This window comes from Procambarus clarkii, chromosome 10 (assembly GCF_040958095.1).
Source record: "Procambarus clarkii isolate CNS0578487 chromosome 10, FALCON_Pclarkii_2.0, whole genome shotgun sequence".
Taxonomy (NCBI): Eukaryota; Metazoa; Arthropoda; class Malacostraca; order Decapoda; family Cambaridae; genus Procambarus; species Procambarus clarkii.
In genome coordinates, this window is record NC_091159.1 from 1,803,875 (window position 1) to 1,822,387 (window position 18,513).

The window sequence follows — 18,513 nt, forward strand, 5'->3', positions numbered from 1 at the left end:
TCTCGTAATTTCAAACCGCGAATACGTGCATAGAGCCAGAATTTGGTTCCAAAATATGGCTCAGGCCTTGAAATTGGGATGTTTGGGATATTTTGAAAACTGCAGGGGGGGTTTTGGACAAATGTGACCAAACGCCGCTTTCTGTACTTGGTATATGTTGGGTATAAAAAAGTCGTAATTTCAAACTGTGAATACGTGCAGAGAGCCAGAATTTAGCTCCAACATATGGTTCAGGCCTCGAAATTGGGATGTTTGGGATATTTTGAAAACTGCAGGGGGGGATTGAGACAAATGTGACCAAACGCCGCTTTCAGTACTTGGCATATGTTGGGTATAAAAAAGTGGTAATTTCAAACTGCGAATACATGCAGAGAGCCAGAATTTGGCTCCAAAATATGGCTCAGGCCTCAAAATTGGGATATTTTTGATATTTCAAAAACTGCAGGGGAGTTTGTGCGAAATGTGACTCACTGCCACTTTCAGTACTTGGCATATGTTGGGTATAAAATTCGTAATATTAAACTGCGAATGCGTGGAGAGAGCCAGAATTTGGCTCCATAATATGGCTCAGGCCTCGATATTGGGATATTTGGGATATTTCGAAAACTGCAGGGGAGTTTGTGCAAAATTTGACTTACTGCCGCTTTCAGGACTTGGCATATGTTGGGTATAAAAAGTCGTAATTTCAATCTGCGAATACGTGCATAGAGCAAGAATTTGGCTCCAAAATATGGCTCAGTCCTCGAAATTGGGATGTTTGTGATATTTTTAAAACTGCAGGGAGGTTTGGGACAAATGTGACCAAACGCCACTTTCAGTACTTGGCATATGTTGGGTGTAAAAAGTTGTAATTTCAAACTGCGAATATGTGCAGAGAGCCAGAATTTGGCTCAAAAATATGGCTCATGCCTCAAAATTGGGATATTTGGGATATTTCGAAAACTGCAGGGGAGTTTGTGCGAAATGTGACTCACTGCCGCTTTCAGGACTTGGCATATGTTGGGTAAAAAATGTCGTAATTTCAAACTGCGAATACATGCATAGAGCCAGAATTTTGCTCCAAAATATGGCTCAAGCCTTGAAATTGGGATGTTTGGGATATTTTGAAAACAGCAGGGGGGGTTTGGGACAAATGTGACCAAACGCCGCGTTCAGTACTGGGCATATGTTGGGTATATAAATTGTAATATTAAACTGCGAATACGTGGAGAGAGCCAGAATTTGGCTCCATAATATGGCTCAGGCCTTGATATTGGGATATTTGGGATATTTCGAAAACTGCAGGGGAGTTTGTGCAAAATTTGACTTACTGCCGCTTTCAGGACTTGGCATATGTTGGGTATAAAAAGTCGTAATTTCAAACTGCGAATACGTGCATAGAGCCAGAATTTGGCTCAAAAATATTGCTCTGTCCTCGAAATTGGGATTTTTGGGATATTTTAAAAACTCCAGGGGGGTTTGGGACCAATATGACCAAACGCCGCTTTCAAAACTTGGCATATGTTGGGTATAAAAAGTCGTAATTTTAAATAGCGAATTCATGCAGAGAGCTTGAATTTGGCTGCAAAATATGGCTCAGGCCTCGAAAGTGGGATGTTTGGGATATTTTGGAAACTGCAGGGGAGTATGTGCAAAATGTGACTCACTGCCGCTTTCAGTACTTGGCATATGTTGGGTACAAAAAGTCATAATATCAGACTACGAATACTTGCAGAGAGCCAAAATTTGGCTCCAAAATATTACTCAGGCCTCGAAATTGGGATATTTGGGATATTTTGAAAACTGCAGGAGAGTTTGTGCAAAATGTGACTCACTGCTGCTTTCAGTACTTGGCATATGTTGGGTACAAAAAGTCGTAATTTCAATCTGCGAATACGTGCATAGAGCCAGAATTTTGCTCCAAAATATGGTTCAGGCCTCGAAATGGGGATGTTTGGGATATTTTGAAAACTGCAGGGGGGGATTGGGACAAATGTGACCACACGCTGCGTTCAGTACTGGGCATATGTTGGGTATAAAAAAGTCGTAATTTAAAACTGCGAATACGTGCAGAGAGCCAGAATTTGGCTCCAAAATATGGCTCAGGCCTCGAAATTGGGATATTTTGGATATTTCGAAAACTGCAGGGGAGTTTGTTCGAAATGGGACTCACTGCCGCTTTCAGTACTTTTCATATGTTGGGTATAAAAATCGTAATATCAAACTGCGAATTCGTGCAGAGAGCCAGAATTTGGCTCCAAAATATGGCTGAAGCCTCGATATTGTGATGTTTGAGACATTTTGGAAACTGCAGGGAGGTTTGGGACAAATGTAACCAAACGCCGTTTTCAGTACTTGGCATATGTTGGGTATAAAAAGTCGTAATTTCAAACTGCGAATACGTGCAGAGAGCCAGAATTTGGCTCCAAAATATGGCTCAGGCCTCGAAATTAGGATATTTGGGATATTTCGAAAACTGCAGGGGAGTTTGTGCAAAATGTGACTAACTGCCGCTTTCAGGACTTGGAATATGTTGGGTATAAAAAAATCGTAATTTCAAAGGCGAATACGTTCAGAGAGCCAAAATTTGGCTCCAAAATATGGCTCAGGCCTCGATATTGGGATGTTTGGGATATTTTGAAAACTGCAGGGAGGTTTGGGACAAATATGATCAAACGCCACTTTCAGTACTTGGCACATGTTGGGTATAAAAAGTCGTAATTTCAAACTGCGAATACGTGCAGAGAGCCAGAATTTGGCTCCAAAATATGGCTCAGGCCTCAAAATAGGGATATTTGGTATATTTCGAAAACTGCAGTGGAGTTTGGGCGAAATGTGACTCACTGCCGCTTTCAAGGACTTGGCATATGTTGGGTATGAAATGTCGTAATTTCAAACCGCGAATACGTGCATAGAGCCAGAATTTGGCTCCAAAATTTGGCTTAGGCCTCGAAATAGGGATGTTTGTGATATTTTGAAAATTAAATTGGGGGGGGGGGGGTTTGGGACAAATGTGACCAAATGCCGCATTCAGTATTTGGCATATGTTGGGTATAAAAAATTCGTAATTTCAAACTGCGAATACGTGCAGAGAACCAGCAATTGGCTCCAAAATAGTGCTCAGTCATCGAAATTGGGATGTTTGGGATATTTTGAAAACTGCCGGGGGGGTTTGGGACAAATTTGACCAAACGCCGCTTTCAGAACTTGGCATATGTTGGGTATAAAAAGTCGTAATTTCAAACTGCGAATACGTGCTGAGAGCTTTAATTTGGCTCCAAAATATGGCTCAGGCCTCGAAAGTGGCATGCTTGGGATATTTTGAAAACTGCAGGGGAGTTTGTGCAAAATGTGACTCACTGCTGCTCTCAGTACTTGGCATATGTTGGGTATAAAAAGTCGTAATTTCAAACTGCGAATAGGTGCAGAGAGCAAGAATTTGGCTCCAAAATATGGCTCAGGCGTCGAAATTGGGATATTTGGGATATTTTGAAAACTGCCGGGGAGATTGTGCTAAATGTGACTCACTGCTGCTTTCAGTACTTGGCATATGTTGGGTATAAAAAGTCGAAATTTCAAACTGCGAATACGTGCAGAGAGCCAGAATTTGGCTCCAAAATATTGGTCAGGTGTCGAAATTTAGATATTTGGGATATTTCGAAAACTGCAAGGGAGTTTGTGCAAAACGTGACTCACTGCCTCTTTCAGGACTTGGCATATGTTTGAATAAAGTCGTAATTTCAAACAGCGAATACGTGCAGAGAGCCAGAATTTGGCTCCAAAATATGGCACAGGCGTCGAAATTGGGATGTTTGAGATATTTTGAAAACTGCAGTGAGGTTTTGGGACAAATATGACCAAACGTCGCTTTCAGTACTTGGCATATGTTAGGTATATAAAGTCGTAATTTCAAACTGAGAATACGTGCAGAGAGCCAGAATTTTCTCCAACATATGGATCAGGCCTCAAAATTGGGATATTTGGGATATTTTGAAAACTGCAGGGGAGTTTGTGTGAAATGTGACTCACTGCCGCTTTCAGGACTTGGCATATGTTGCGTATAAAATGTCGTAATTTCAAACCGCGAATACGTGCATAGAGCCAGAATTTGGCTCCATAATATTGCTCAGGCCTCGAAAGTGGCATGTTTGGGATATTTTGAAAACTGCAGGGGGGTTTGGGACAAATGTAACCAAACGCCTCTTTCCATACTTGGCATATATTGGGCATAAAAAAGTCGTTATTTCAAACTGCGAATACGTGCAGAGAGAAAAGAATTTGGCTCCCAAATATTGCTCAGGCCTTGAAATTGGGATATTTGGGATATTTTGAAAACTGCAGTGCAGTTTGTGCGAAATGTGACTCACTGCCGCTTTCAGGACACGGCATATGTTGGGTATAAAATCTCGTAATTTCAAACCGCGAATACGTGCATAGAGCCAGAATTTGGCTCTAAAATGTGGCTCAGGCCTCGATATTGTGTTGTTTGGGATATTTTGAAAACTGCAGGGAGGTTTGGGACAAATGTAACCAAACGCCGCATTCAGTACTTGGCATATGTTGGGTATAAAAAATTCGAGATTTCAAACTGCAAATACCTGCAGAGAGCCAGAATTTGGCTCCAAAATATGGCTCAGGCCTCGAAATTGCGATATTTAGAGTATTTCGAAAACTGCAGGGGAGTTTGTGCAAAATGTGACTCACTGCCACTTTCAATACTTGGCAAATGTTGGGTTTATAAAGTCGTATTATCAAACTGTGAATTCGTGCAGAGAGCCAAACGTTGGCTCCAAAATATGGCTCAGGTCTCGATATTGGGATGTTTGGGATATTTTGAAAACTGCAGGGAGGTTTAGGACAAATGTGACCAAACGCCGCTTTCAGTACTTGGCATATGTTGGGTATAAAAAAGTCGTAATTTCAAACTGCGAATACGTGCAGAGAGCCAGAATTTGGCTCCAAAATATGGCTCAGGCATCGTAATTGGGATATTTAGGATATTTTGAAAACTGCAGGGGAGATTGTGCAAAATGTGACTCACTGCTGCTTTCAGTACTTGGCATATGACAGGTATAAAAAGTCGTAATTTCAAACCGCGAATACGTGCAGAGAGACAGAATTTGGCTCCAAAATATGGCTCAGTCCTCGAAATTGGGATATTTGGGATATTTTGAAAACTGCAGGGGGGTTTGGGACAAATATGACCAAACGCCTCTTTCAGAACTTGGCATATGTTGGGTATAAAAAGTTGTAATTTCAAACTGCGAATACGTGCAGAGAGCTTGAATTTGGATCCAAAATATGGCTCAGGCCTCGAAAGTGGGATGTTTGGGATATTTTGAAAACTGCAGATGAGTTTGTGCTAAATGTGAGTCACTGCTGCTTTCAGTACTTGGCATATGTTGGGTATAAAAAGTCGTAATTTAAAACTGCGAATACGTGCAGAGAGCCAGAATTTGGCTCCAAAATATGGCTCAGGCGTCGAAATTGGGATGTTTTGGATATTTTGAAAACTGCAGTGAGGTTTGGGACAAATATGACAAACGTCGCTTTCAGTTCTTGGCATATGTTGGGTATATAAATTCGAAATTTCAAACTGCGAATACGTGCAGAGAGCCAGAGTTTGGCTCCAAAATATGGCTCAGGCCTCGAAATTGAGATGTTTGGGATATTTTGAAAACTGCAGGGGGGATTGGGACAAATGTGACCAACGCCGCTTTCAGTACTTGGCATATGTTGAGTATAAAAAGTCGTAATTTCAAACTGCGAATTCGTGCAGATAGCTAGAATTGGGCTACAAAATATGGCTCAGGCCTTGAAATTGGGATGTTTGGGATATTTTGAAAACTGCAGGGGAGTTTGCGCAAAATATGACTTAGTGCCACTTTCAGTACTTTTCATATGTTGGGTATAAAAAGTCGAAATATCAAACTGTGAATTCGTGCAGAGAGCCAAACGTTGGCTCCAAAATATGGCTCAGGTCTCGATATTTGGATGTTTGGGATATTTTGAAAACTGCAGGGGGGTTTGGGACAAATGTGACCAAACGCCGCTTTCAGTACTTGGCCTATGTTGGGTATAAAAAGTCGTAATATCAAACTGTGAATTCGTGCAGAGAGCCAAACGTTGGCTCCAAAATATGGCTCGGGCGTCGAAATAGGGATATTTGGGATATTTTGAAAACTGCAGGGGAGTTTGTGCAAAATGTGACTCACTGCTGCTTTCAGTTCATGGCATATGTTGGGTATAAAAAGTCGTAATTTCAAACTGTGAATACGTGCATAGAGCCAGAATTTGGCTCCAAAATATTGCTCAGTCCTCGAAACTGGGATGTTTGGGATATTTTTTAAAACTGCAGGGGGGGTTTGGGACAAATTTGACCAAACGCCGCTTTCAGTACTTGGTATATGTTGGGTATAAAAAAGTCGTAATTTCAAACTGCGAATACGTGCAGAGAGCCAGAATTTGGTTCTAAAATATGGCTCAGGCCTCGAAATTGGGATGTTTGGGATATTTTGAAAACTGCAGGGGGGATTGAGACAAATGTGACCAAACGCCGCTTTCAGTACTTGGTATATGTTGGGTATAAAAAATTCGTTATTTAAAACTGCGAATACGTTCAGAGAGCCAGAATTTGGCTCCAAAATATGGCTAAGGAGTCGAAATTGGGATATTTGGGATATTTCGAAAACTGCAAGGGAGTTTGTGCAAAATTTGAATCACTGCCGCTTTCAGGACTTAGCATATTTTGGGTTCAAAAAGTCGTAATTTCAAACTGTGAATACGTGCAGAGAGCCAGAATTTGGCTCCAAAATATGGCTCCGGCCTCGAAATTGAGATATTTGGGATATTTTGAAAACTGCAAGGGAGTTTGCGCAAAATGTGACTCACTGCCACTTTCAATACTTGGCAAATGTTGGGTTTAAAAAGTCGTATTATCAAACTGTGAATTCGTGCAGAGAGCCAAACGTTGGCTCCAAAATATGGCTCAGGTCTCGATATTGGGATGTTTGGGATATTTTGAAAACTGCAGGGAGGTTTAGGACAAATGTGACCAAACGCCGCTTTCAGTACTTGGCATATGTTGGGTATAAAAAAGTCGTAATTTCAAACTGCGAATACGTGCAGAGAGCCAGAATTTGGCTCCAAAATATGGCTCAGGCATCGTAATTGGGATATTTAGGATATTTTGAAAACTGCAGGGGAGATTGTGCAAAATGTGACTCACTGCTGCTTTCAGTACTTGGCATATGACAGGTATAAAAAGTCGTAATTTCAAACTGCGAATACGTGCAGAGAGACAGAATTTGGCTCCAAAATATGGCTCAGGCCTCGAAATTGAGATATTTGGGATATTTTGAAAACTGCAGGGGGGATTATGACAAATGTGACCAAACGCCGCTTTCAGTACCTGGCATATGTTGGGTATAAAAAAGTGGTAATTTCAAACTGCGAATACGTGCAGAGAGCAAGAATTTGGCTCCAAAATATGGATCAGGCCTAAAAATTGGGATATTTGGGATATTTCGAAAACTGCAGGGGAGTTTGTACGAAATGTGACTCACTGCCGCTTTCAGGACTTGGCATATGTTATGTATAAAATGTCGAAATTTCAAACCGCGAATACGCGCATAGAGCCAGAATTTGGATCCAAAATATTGCTCATGCCTCGAGATTGGGATGTTTGGGATATTTTGAAAACTGCAGTGGGGGTTTGGGACAAATGTGACCAAACGCCTCTCTCAGTACTTGGCATATGTTGGGCATAAAAAAGTCGTAATTTCAAACTTTGAATAAGTGCAGAGAGCCAGAATTTGGCTCCAAAATATTGCTCAGGCCTCAAAATTGGGATATTCGGGATATTTCGTAAACTGCAGGGGAGTTTGTGCGAAATGTGACTCACTGCCACTCTCAGTACTTGGCATATGTTGGGTAAAAAATGTCGTAATTTCAAACCGCAAATACGTGCATAGAGCCAGATTTTGGCTCCAAAATATGGCTAAGGCCTCGAAATTGGGATGTTTGGGATATTTTGAAATCTGCAGGGGGGGTTTGGGACAAATGTTACCAAACGCCGCTTTCAGTACTTGGCATATATTGGGTATAAAAAATTCGTAATTTCAAACTGCGAATACGTGCAGAGAGCAAGAGTTTGGCTGCAAAATATGGCTCAGGCCTCGAAATTTGGATCTTTGGGATATTTCGAAAACTACAGGGGAGTTTGTGCAAAATGTGACTCACTGATGCTTTCAGTACTTGGCATATGTTGGGTATAAAAATCGTAATATCAAAATGCGAATACGTGCATAGAGCCAGAATTTGGCTCCAAAATATTGCTCAGTCCTCGAAATTGGGATGTTTGGGATATTTTGAAAACTGCAGGAGGGTTTGGGACAAATATGACCAACGCCGCTTTAAGATCTTGGCATATGTTTGGTATAAAAAGTCGTAATTTCAAACTGCGAATACGTGCAGAGAGCTTGAATTTGGCTCCAAAATATGGCTCAGGCGTCGAAATTGGGATATATGGAATATTTCGAAAACTGCAGGGGAGTTTGTGTGAAATGTGACTCACTGCTGCTTTCAGTACTTGGCATATATTGGGTATAAAAAGTAGTAATTTCAAACTGCGAATACGTGCAGAGAGCCGGAATTTGGCTCCAAAATATGGCTCAGGTGTCGAAATTGGGATATTTGGGATATTTCGAAAACTGCAAGGGAGTTTGTGCAAAATGTGACTCACTGCCGCTTTCAGGACTTGGCATATGTTTGGTATAAAAAGTCGTAATTTCAAACTGCAAATACGTGCAGACAGCCAGAATTTGGCTCCAAAATATGGCTCAGTTGTCGAAATTTGGATATGTGGGGTATTTCGAAAACTGCAAGGGAGATTGTGCAAAATGTGACTCACTGCCGCTTTCAGGACTTGGCATATGTTGGGTATAAAAATCGTAACTTCAGACTGCGAATACGTGCAGAGAGCCAGAATTTGGCTCCAAAATATGGATCAGGCGTCGAAATTGGGATGTTTGGGATATTTTGAAAACTGCAGTGAGGTTTGGGACAAATATGACCAAACGTCTCTTTCAGTACCTGGCATATGTTGGGTATATAAAGTCGTAATTTCAGACTGCGAATACGTGCAGAGAGCCAGAGTTTGGCTCCAAAATATGGCTCAGGCCTCGAAATTGAGATGTTTGGGATATTTTGAAAACTACAAGGGGGGCAAATGTGACCAACGCAGCTTTCAGTACTTGGCATATGTTGAGTATAAAAAGTCGTAATTTCACACTGCGAATATGTGCAGAGAGCCAGAATTTGGCTCCAAAATATGGCTCAGGCCTCGAAATTGGGATGTTTGGGATATTTCGAAAACTGCAGGGGAGTTTGTGCAAAATGTGACTCACTGATGCTCTCAGTACTTGGCATATGTTGGGTATAAAAATCGTAATATCAAAATGCGAATACGTGCAGAGAGCCAGAATTTGGCTCCAAAATATGGCTCAGGCCTCGAAATTGGGATGTTTGGGTTATTTTTAAAACTGCAGGTGGGGGTTTGGGACAAATGTGACCAAACGCCACTTTCAGTACTTGGCATATGTTGGGCATAAAAAAGTCGTAATTTCAAACTGCGAATACGTGCAGAGAGCCAGAATTTGGCTCCCAAATATTGCTCAGGCGTCGAAATTAGGATATTTGATATATTTTGAAAACTGCAGGGGAGTTTTTGCTAAATGTGACTCACTGCTGCTTTCAGTACTTGGCATATGTTGAGTATAAAAAGTCGTAATTTCACACTGCGAATACGTGCAGAGAGCTAGAATTTGGCTACAAAATATGGCTCAGGCCTCGAAATTGGGATGTTTGGGATATTTTGAAAACTGCAGGAGAGTTTGCGCAAAATGTGACTCAGTGCCACTTTCAGTACTTGGCATATGTTGGGTATAAAAAGTTGTAATTTCAAACTGCGAATACGTGCAGAGAGCCAGAATTTGGCTCAAAAACATGGCTCAGGCCTCGAAATTGGGATATTTGTGATATTTTGAAACCTGCAGGGGAGTTTGTGCAAAATTGGACTCACTACTGCTTTCAGTTCTTGGCATATGTTGGGTATAAAAAGTCGTAATTTCAAACTGTGAATACGTGCATAGAGCCAGAATTTGGCTCCAAAATATTGCTCAGTCCTCGAAATTGGGATGTTTGGGATATTTTGAAAACTGCAGGGGGGATTGGGACAAATGTGACCAACGCCGCTTTCAGTACTTGGCATATGTTGAGTATAAAAAGGCGTAATTTCAAACTGCGAATACGTGCAGATAGCTAGAATTGGGCTACAAAATATGGCTCAGGCCTTGAAATTGGGATGTTTGGGATATTTTGAAAACTGCAGGAGAGTTTGCGCAAAATGTGACTCACTGCCACTTTCAGTATTTGGCATATGTTGGGTATAAAAATTCGTAATATCAAACTGTGAATTCGTGCAGAGAGACAAACGTTGGCTCCAAAATATGGCTCAGGTCTCGATATTGGGATGTTTGGGATATTTTGAAAACTGCAGGGAGGTTTGGGACAAATATGACCAAACGCCGCTTTCAGTACTTGGCAAAAGGTTGGGTATATAAAGCCATAATTTCAAACTGCGAATACGTGCAGATAGCCAGAATTTGGCTCCAAAATATGGCTCAGGCTTCGAAATTGGGATGTTTGGGATATTTTAAAAACTGCATGGTGGATTGAGACAAATGTGACCAAACGCATTGGCATATGTTGGGTATTAAAAAGTCGTAATTTCAAACTGCGAATACGTGCAGAGAGCCAGAATTTGGCTCCAAAATATGGCTCAGGCCTCGAAATTGGGATATTTGGGGTATTTTGAAAACTGCAATGGAGTTTGTGCAAAATGTGACTCACTGCTGCTTCGAGTACTTGGAAGATGTTGGGTATAAAAGTCGTAATTTCATACTGCGAATACGTGCAGAGAGCCAGAATTTGGCTCCAAAATATGGCTCAGGCCTCGAAATTTGGATATTTGGGATATTTTGAAAACTGCAGGGGAGTTTGTGCAAAATGTGACTCACTGCTGCTTTCAGTACTTGGAAGATGTTGGGTAAAAAAGTCGTAATTTCAAACTGCGAATACGTGCAGAGAGCCAGAATTTGGTTACAAAATATGGCTCAGGCCTCGAAATTGGGATGTTTGGGATATTTTGAAAACTGCAGGGGAGTTTGTGCAAATTGTGACTCACTGCCACTTTCAGTACTTGGCATATGTTGGGTATAAAAATTCGTAAAATCAAAATATGAATACTTGCAGAGAGCCAGACGTTGGCTCCAAATTATGACTCAGGCCTCGATATTGGAATGTTTGGGATATTTAGAAAATTGCAGGGAGGATTGGGACAAATGTGACCAAGCTCCGCTTTCAGTACTTGGCATATGTTTGGTATAAAAAAGTCTCAATTTCAAACTGCGAATACGTGCAAAGAGCCAGAATTTGGCTCCAAAACATGGCCAAGGCCTCGAAATTGGGATATTTGTGATATTTTAAAAACTGCAGGGGAGTTTGTGCAAAATGTGACTCACTGCTGCTTTCAGTACTAGGCATATATTGGGTATAAAATGTCGTAATTTCAAACTGCGAATACATGCAGAGAGCCAGAATTTGGCTCCAAAATATGGATCAGGCCTCGAAATTGGGATATTTAGGATATTTCGAAAACTGCAGGGGAGTTTGTACAAAATGTGTCTCACTGTCACTTTCAGGACTTGGCATATGTTGGGTATAAAAAGTCATAAATTCAATCAGCGAATACGTGCATAGAGCCAGAATTTGGCTCCAATATATGGCTCAGGCCTCGAAATTAGCATGTTTGGGATATTTTGAAAACTGCAGGAAGCTTTGTGACAAATGTGACCAAACGCCGCTTTCAGTACTTGGCAAAAGTTGTGTATAAAAAGTCGTAATTTCAAACTGCGAATACGTGCAGAGAGCCAGAATTTGGCTACAAAATGTGGCTCTGGCCTTGAAATTGAGATGTTTGGGATATTTTGAAAACTGCAGGGGGGATTGGGACAGATGTGACCAAACGCCGCTTTTAGTACTTGGCATATGTTGGGTATAAAAAGTCGTAATTTCAAACTGCGAATCAGTGCAGAGAGCCAGAATTTGGCTACAAAATATGGTTCAGGCCTCGAAATTGGGATGTTTGGGATATTTTGAAAACTGCAGGGGAGTTTGCGCAACATGTGACACACTGCCACTTTCATTACTTGGCATATGTTGGGTATAAAAAGTCGTAATATCAAATTATGAATACGTGCAAAGAGCCAGACGTTGGCTCCAAAATATGACTCAGGCCTCGATATTGGGATGTTTGGGATATTTAGAAAACTGCAGGGAGGTTTGGGACAAATGTGACCAAACGCCGCTTTCAGTACTTGGCATATGTTGGGCATAAAAAAGTCGCAATTTCAAACTGCGAATACGTGCAGAGAGCCAGCATTTTGCTCCAAAACATGGCTAAGGCCTCGAAATTGGGATATTTGGGATATTTTGAAAACTGCAGGGGAGTTTGTGCAAAATGTGACTAACTGCTGCTTTCAATACTTGGCATATGTTGGGTATAAAAAGTCGTAATTTCAAACGGCGAATACGTGCAGAGAGCCAGAATTTGGCTCCAAAATATGGCTCAGGCCTCGAAATTGGGATATTTGGGATATTCCGAAAACTGCAGGGGAGTTTGTGCAAAATCTGACTCACTGCCGCTTTCAGTACTTGGCATATGTTGGGTAAATAAAGTCGTAATTTCAAAGTGCCAATACGTGCAGAGAGCCAGAATTTTGCTCCAAACTATGGCTCAGGCCTCGAAATTAGCATGTTTGGGATATTTTGAAAATTGCAGGGGAGATTGGGACAAATGTGACCAAACGCCGCTTTCAGTACTTGGCATATGTTGAGTATAAAATTCGCAATTTCAAACTGCGAATACGTGCAGAGACCCAGAATTTGGATCCAAATTATGGCTCAGGCCTCGAAATTGGGATATTTGTGATATTTTTGAAAACTGCAGGGGAGTTTGTGCCAAATGTGACTCAATGCCGCTCTCAGGACTTGGCATATGTTGGGTATAAAATGTCGTAATTTCAAACAGCGAACACGTGCATAGAGCCAGAATTTGGCTACAAAATATGGCTCAGGCCTCGAAATTGGGATGTTTGGGATATTTTGAAAACTGCAGGGGGCGTTTGGGACAAATGTCACCAAACGCCACTTTCAGTACTTGGCATATGTTGGGTATAAAAAAGTCGTAATTTCAAACTGTGAATACGTGCAGAGAGCCAGAATTTGGCTCCAAAATATAGCTCAGGCCTCAAAATTGGGATATTTGGGATATTTCGAAAACTGCAGGGGAGTTTGTGCGAAATGTGACTCACTGCCGCTTTCAGGACTTGGCATATGTTGGTTATAAAATGTCGTAATTTCAAACCGCGAATACGTGCATAGAGCCAAAATTTGCCCCCAAAGTATAGCTAAGGCCTCGAAATTGGGATGTTTGGGATATTTTGAAAACTACAGGGGAGTTTGCGCAAAATGTGACTCACTGCCACTTTCAGTACTTGGCATATGTTGGGTATAAAAAGCCGTAATATCAAAATATGAATACGTGCAGAGAGCCAGACGTTGGCTCCAAAATATGGCTCAGCCCTCGATATTGGGATGTTTGGGATATTTTGAAAACTCCAGGGGGGTTTGGGACCAATATGACCAAACGCCGCTTTCAGAACTTGGCATATGTTGGGTATAAAAAGTCGTAATTTTAAACTGCGAATACGTGCAGAGAGCTTGAATTTGGCTCCAAAATATGGCTCAGGCCTCGAAAGTGGGATGTTTGGGATATTTTGAAAACTGCAGGGGAGTTTGTGCAAAATGTGACTCACTGCCGCTTTCAGTTCATGGCATATGTTGGGTATAAAAGGTCGTAATATCAAACTGCGAATACTTGCAGAGAGCCAAAATTTGGCTCCAAAATATTGCTCAGGCCTCGAAATTGGGATATTTGGGATATTTTGAAAACTGCAGGGGAGTTTGTGCGAAATGTGACTCACTGCTGCTTTCAGTACTAGGCATATGTTGGGTATAAAAAGTCGTAATTTCAAACTGCGAATACGGGCAGAGAGCTAGAATTTGGCTCCAAAATATGGCTCAGGCGTCGAAATTGGGATATTTGGGATATTTCGAAAACTGCAAGGGAGTTTGTTCGAAATGTGACTCACTGCCGCTTTCAGGACTTGGCATATGTTGGGTAAAAAATGTCGTAATTTCAAACCGCGAATACGTGCATAGAGCCTGAATTTTGCTCCAAAATATGGCTCAGGCCACGAAATTGGGATGTTTGGGATATTTTGAAAGCTACAGGGGGGGATTGGGACAAATGTGACCAAACGCCGCTTTCAGTGCTGGGCATATGTTGGGTACAAAAAAGTCGTAATTTCAAACTGCGAATACGTTCAGAGAGCCAGAATTTGGCTCCAAAATATGGCTCAGGCCTCGAAATTGGGATGTTTGTGATATTTTGAAAACTGCAGGGAGGGTTTGGGACAAATGTGACCAAAAGCCGCTTTCAGTACTTGGTATATGTTGGGTATCAAAAAGTCGTAATTTCAAATTTCGAATACGTGCAGAGAGCCAGAACTTGGCTCCAAAATATGGCTCAGGCCTCGAAATTGGGATGTTTGGGATATTTTGAAAACTGCAGGGGGGATTGAGACAAATGTGACAAAACGACGCTTTCAGTACTTGGCATATGTTGGGTATATAAATTCATAAATTCAAACTGCGAATACATGCAGAGAGCCAGAATTTGGCTCCAAAATATGGCTCATGCCTCGATATTGAGATGTTTGGGATATTTTGAAAACTGCAGGGAGGTTTGGGACAAATGTGACCAAACGCCACCTTCATTACTTGGCATATGTTGGGTATAAAAAGTCGTAATTTCAAACTGCGAATACGTGCAGAGAGCCAGAATTTGGCTCCAAAATATGGCTCAGGCCTCAAAATTGGGATATTTCGGATATTTCGAAAACTGCAGGGGAGTTTGTGCGAAATGTGACTCAATGCCGCTTTCAAAACTTGGCATATGTTTGGTATAAAATCTCGTAATTTCAAACCGCGAATACGTGCATAGAGCCAGAATTTGGTTCCAAAATATGGCTCAGGCCTCGAAATTGGGATGTTTGGGATATTTTGAAAACTGCAGGGGGGGTTTGGGACAAATGTGACCAAACGCCGCTTTCTATACTTGGTATATGTTGGGTATAAAAAAGTCGTAATTTCAGACTGTGAATACGTGCAGAGAGCCTGAATTTAGCTCCAAAATATGGCTCAGGCCTCGAAATTGGGATGTTTGGGATATTTTGAAAACTGCAGGGGGGATTGAGACAAATGTGACCAAACGATGCTTTCAGTACTTGGCATATGTTGGGTATAAAAAAGTTGTAATTTCAAACTGCGAATACGTGCAGAGAGCCAGAATTTAGCTCCAAAATATGGCTCAGGCCTCAAAATTGGGATATTTATGATATTTCAAAAACTGCAGGGGAGTTTGTGCGAAATGTGACTCACTGCCGCTTTCAGGACTTGGCATATGTTGGGTATAAAATGTCGCAATTTCAAACAGCGAATACATGCATAGAGCCAGAATTTGGCTCCAAAATATTGCTCAGGCCTCGAAATTGAGATGTTTGGGATATTTTGAAAACTGCAGGGGGGGTTTGGGACAAATGTGACCAAACGCCGCTTTCAGTACTTGGCATATGTTGGTTATAAAAAGTCGTAATTTCAAACTGCGTATACGTGCAGAGAGCCAGAATTTGGCTTCAAAATATGGCTCAGGCCTCGAAATTAGCATGTTTGGGATATTTTGAAAACTGCAGGGAGGTTTGGGACAAATGTGATTTAACGCCACTTTCAGTACTTGGCATATGTTGGGTATAAAAAGTCATAATTTCAATCTGCGAATACGTGCAGAGAGCCAATATTTGATTCCAAAATATGGCTCAGACCTCGAAATTGGAATGTTAGGGATATTTTGAAAACTGCAGGGGAGTTTGTGCAAAATGTGACTCACTGCCACTTTCAGTACTTGGCATATGTTGGGTATGAAAAGTCGTATTATCAAACTGTGAATACGTGCAGAGATCCAGACGTTGACTCCAAAATATTGCTCAGGCCTCGAAATTGGGATGTTTGGGATATTTTGAAAACTGCAGGGAGGTTTTGGACAAATGTGACCAAACGTCTCTTTCAGTACTTGGCATATGTTAATTATAAAAAAGTCGTAATTTCAAACTGCGAATACGTGCAGAGAGACAGAATTTGGCTTCAAAATATGGCTCAGGCCTCGAAATTGGGATATTTGGGATATTTGGTAAACTGAAGGGAGGTTTGGGACAAATGTGACCAAACGCCACTTTCAGTACATCGCATATGTTGGGTGTAAATATCGTAATATCAAACTTCGAATACTTGCAGAGAGCCAAAATTTGGCTCCAAAATATGGCTCAGGCGTCGAAATTGGGATATTTGGGATATTTCGAAAACTGCAGGGGAGTTTGTGCAAAATGTGACTCAATGCCGCTCTCAGTACTTGGGATATGTTGGGTATAAAAAGTCGTAATTTCAAACTGCGAATACGTGCAGAGAGCCAGAATTTGGCTACAAAATATGGTTCAGGCCTCGAAATTGGGATGTTTGGGATATTTTAAAAACTGCAAGGGAGTTTAGCAAAATGTGAGTCACTGCCGCTTTCAGTACTTGGCATATGTTGGGTATAAAAAGTCGTAACTTCAAACTGCGAATACGTGCAGAGAGCCAAAATTTGGTTCCAAAATATGGCTCAGGCCTCGAAATTGGGATGTTTGGAATATTTCGAAAACTGCAGGGGAGTTTGTGCAAAATGTGACTCACTGCCGCTTTCAGGACTTGGCATATGTTGGGTATAAATAGTCGTAAATTCAATCTGCGAATACGTGCATAGAGCCAGAATTTGGCTGCAAAATATGGCTCAGGCCTCGAAATTGGGAGGTTTAGGATATTTTGAAAACTGCAGGGAGGTTTGGGACAAATATGACCAAACGCCGCTTTCAGTACTTGGCATATGTTGGGTATATAAAGCCATAATTTCAAACTGCGAATACGTGCAGAGAGCCAGAATTAAGCTCCAAAATATGGCTCAGGCCTAGATATGGGGATATTTGGGATATTTTGAAAACTGCAGGGGAGTTTGTGCAAAATGTGACTCACTGCTGCTTTCGGTACTTGGAAGATGTTGGGTATAAAAGTCGTAATTTCAAACTGCGAATACGTGCAGAGAGCCAGAATTTGGCTACAAAATTTGGCTCAGGCCTAGAAATTGGGATGTTTAGGATATTTTGGAAACTGCAGGGGAGTTAGCACAAATTGTGACTCACTGCCACTTTCAGTACTTGGCATATGTTGGGTATAAAAAATCGTAATATCAAAATATGAATACGTGCAGAGAGTCAGACGTTGGCTCCAAATTATGACTCAGGCCTCGATATTGGGATGTTTGGGATATTTAGAAAATTGCAGGGAGGATTGGGACAAATGTGACCAAACGCCGCTTTCAGTACTTGGAATATGTTGGGTATAAAAAAAGTCGCAATTTCAAAATGCGAATACGTGCAAAGAGCCAGAATCTGGCTCCAAAACATGGCTAAGGCATCGAAATTGGGATATTTGGGATATTTTAAAAACTGCAGGTGAGTTTGTGCAAAATGTGACTCACTACTGCTTTCAGTACTAAGAATATATTGGGTATAAAGAGTCGTAATTTCAAACTGCGAATACGTGCAGAGAGTCAGAATTTGGCTCCAAAATATGGCTCAGGCCTCGAAATTGGGATATTTGGGATATTTCGAAAACTGCAGGGGAGTTGTGCAAATTGTGACTCACTGCCACTTTCAGTACCTGGCATATGTTGGGTATAAAAAGTCGTAATATCAAAAAAAGAATACGTGCAGAGAGCCAGACGTTGGCTCCAAATTATGGCTCAGGCCTCGAAATTGGGATATTTGAGATATTTCGAAAACTGCAGGGGAGTTTGTGCAAAATGTGACTCTCTGCCACTTTCAGGACTTGGCATATGTTGGGTATAAAAAGTCATGAATTCAATCTGCGAATACGTGCATAGAGCGAGAATTTGGCTCCAAAATATGGCTCAGGCCTCGAAATTGGGATGTTGGGGATATTTTGAAAACTGCAGGGAGGTTTGGGACAAATATGACCAAACGTCGCTTTCAGTACTTGGCATATGTTGGGTATATAAAGCCGTAATTTCAAACTGCGAATACGTGCAGAGAGCCAGAATTTGGCTCCAAAATATGGCTCGGGCCTCGAAATTAGCATGTTTGGGATATTTTGAAAACTGCAGGGAGCTTTGGGACAAATGTGACCAAACGCAGCTTTCGGTACTTGGCATATGTTGGGTATAAAAAGTCATGAATTCAATCT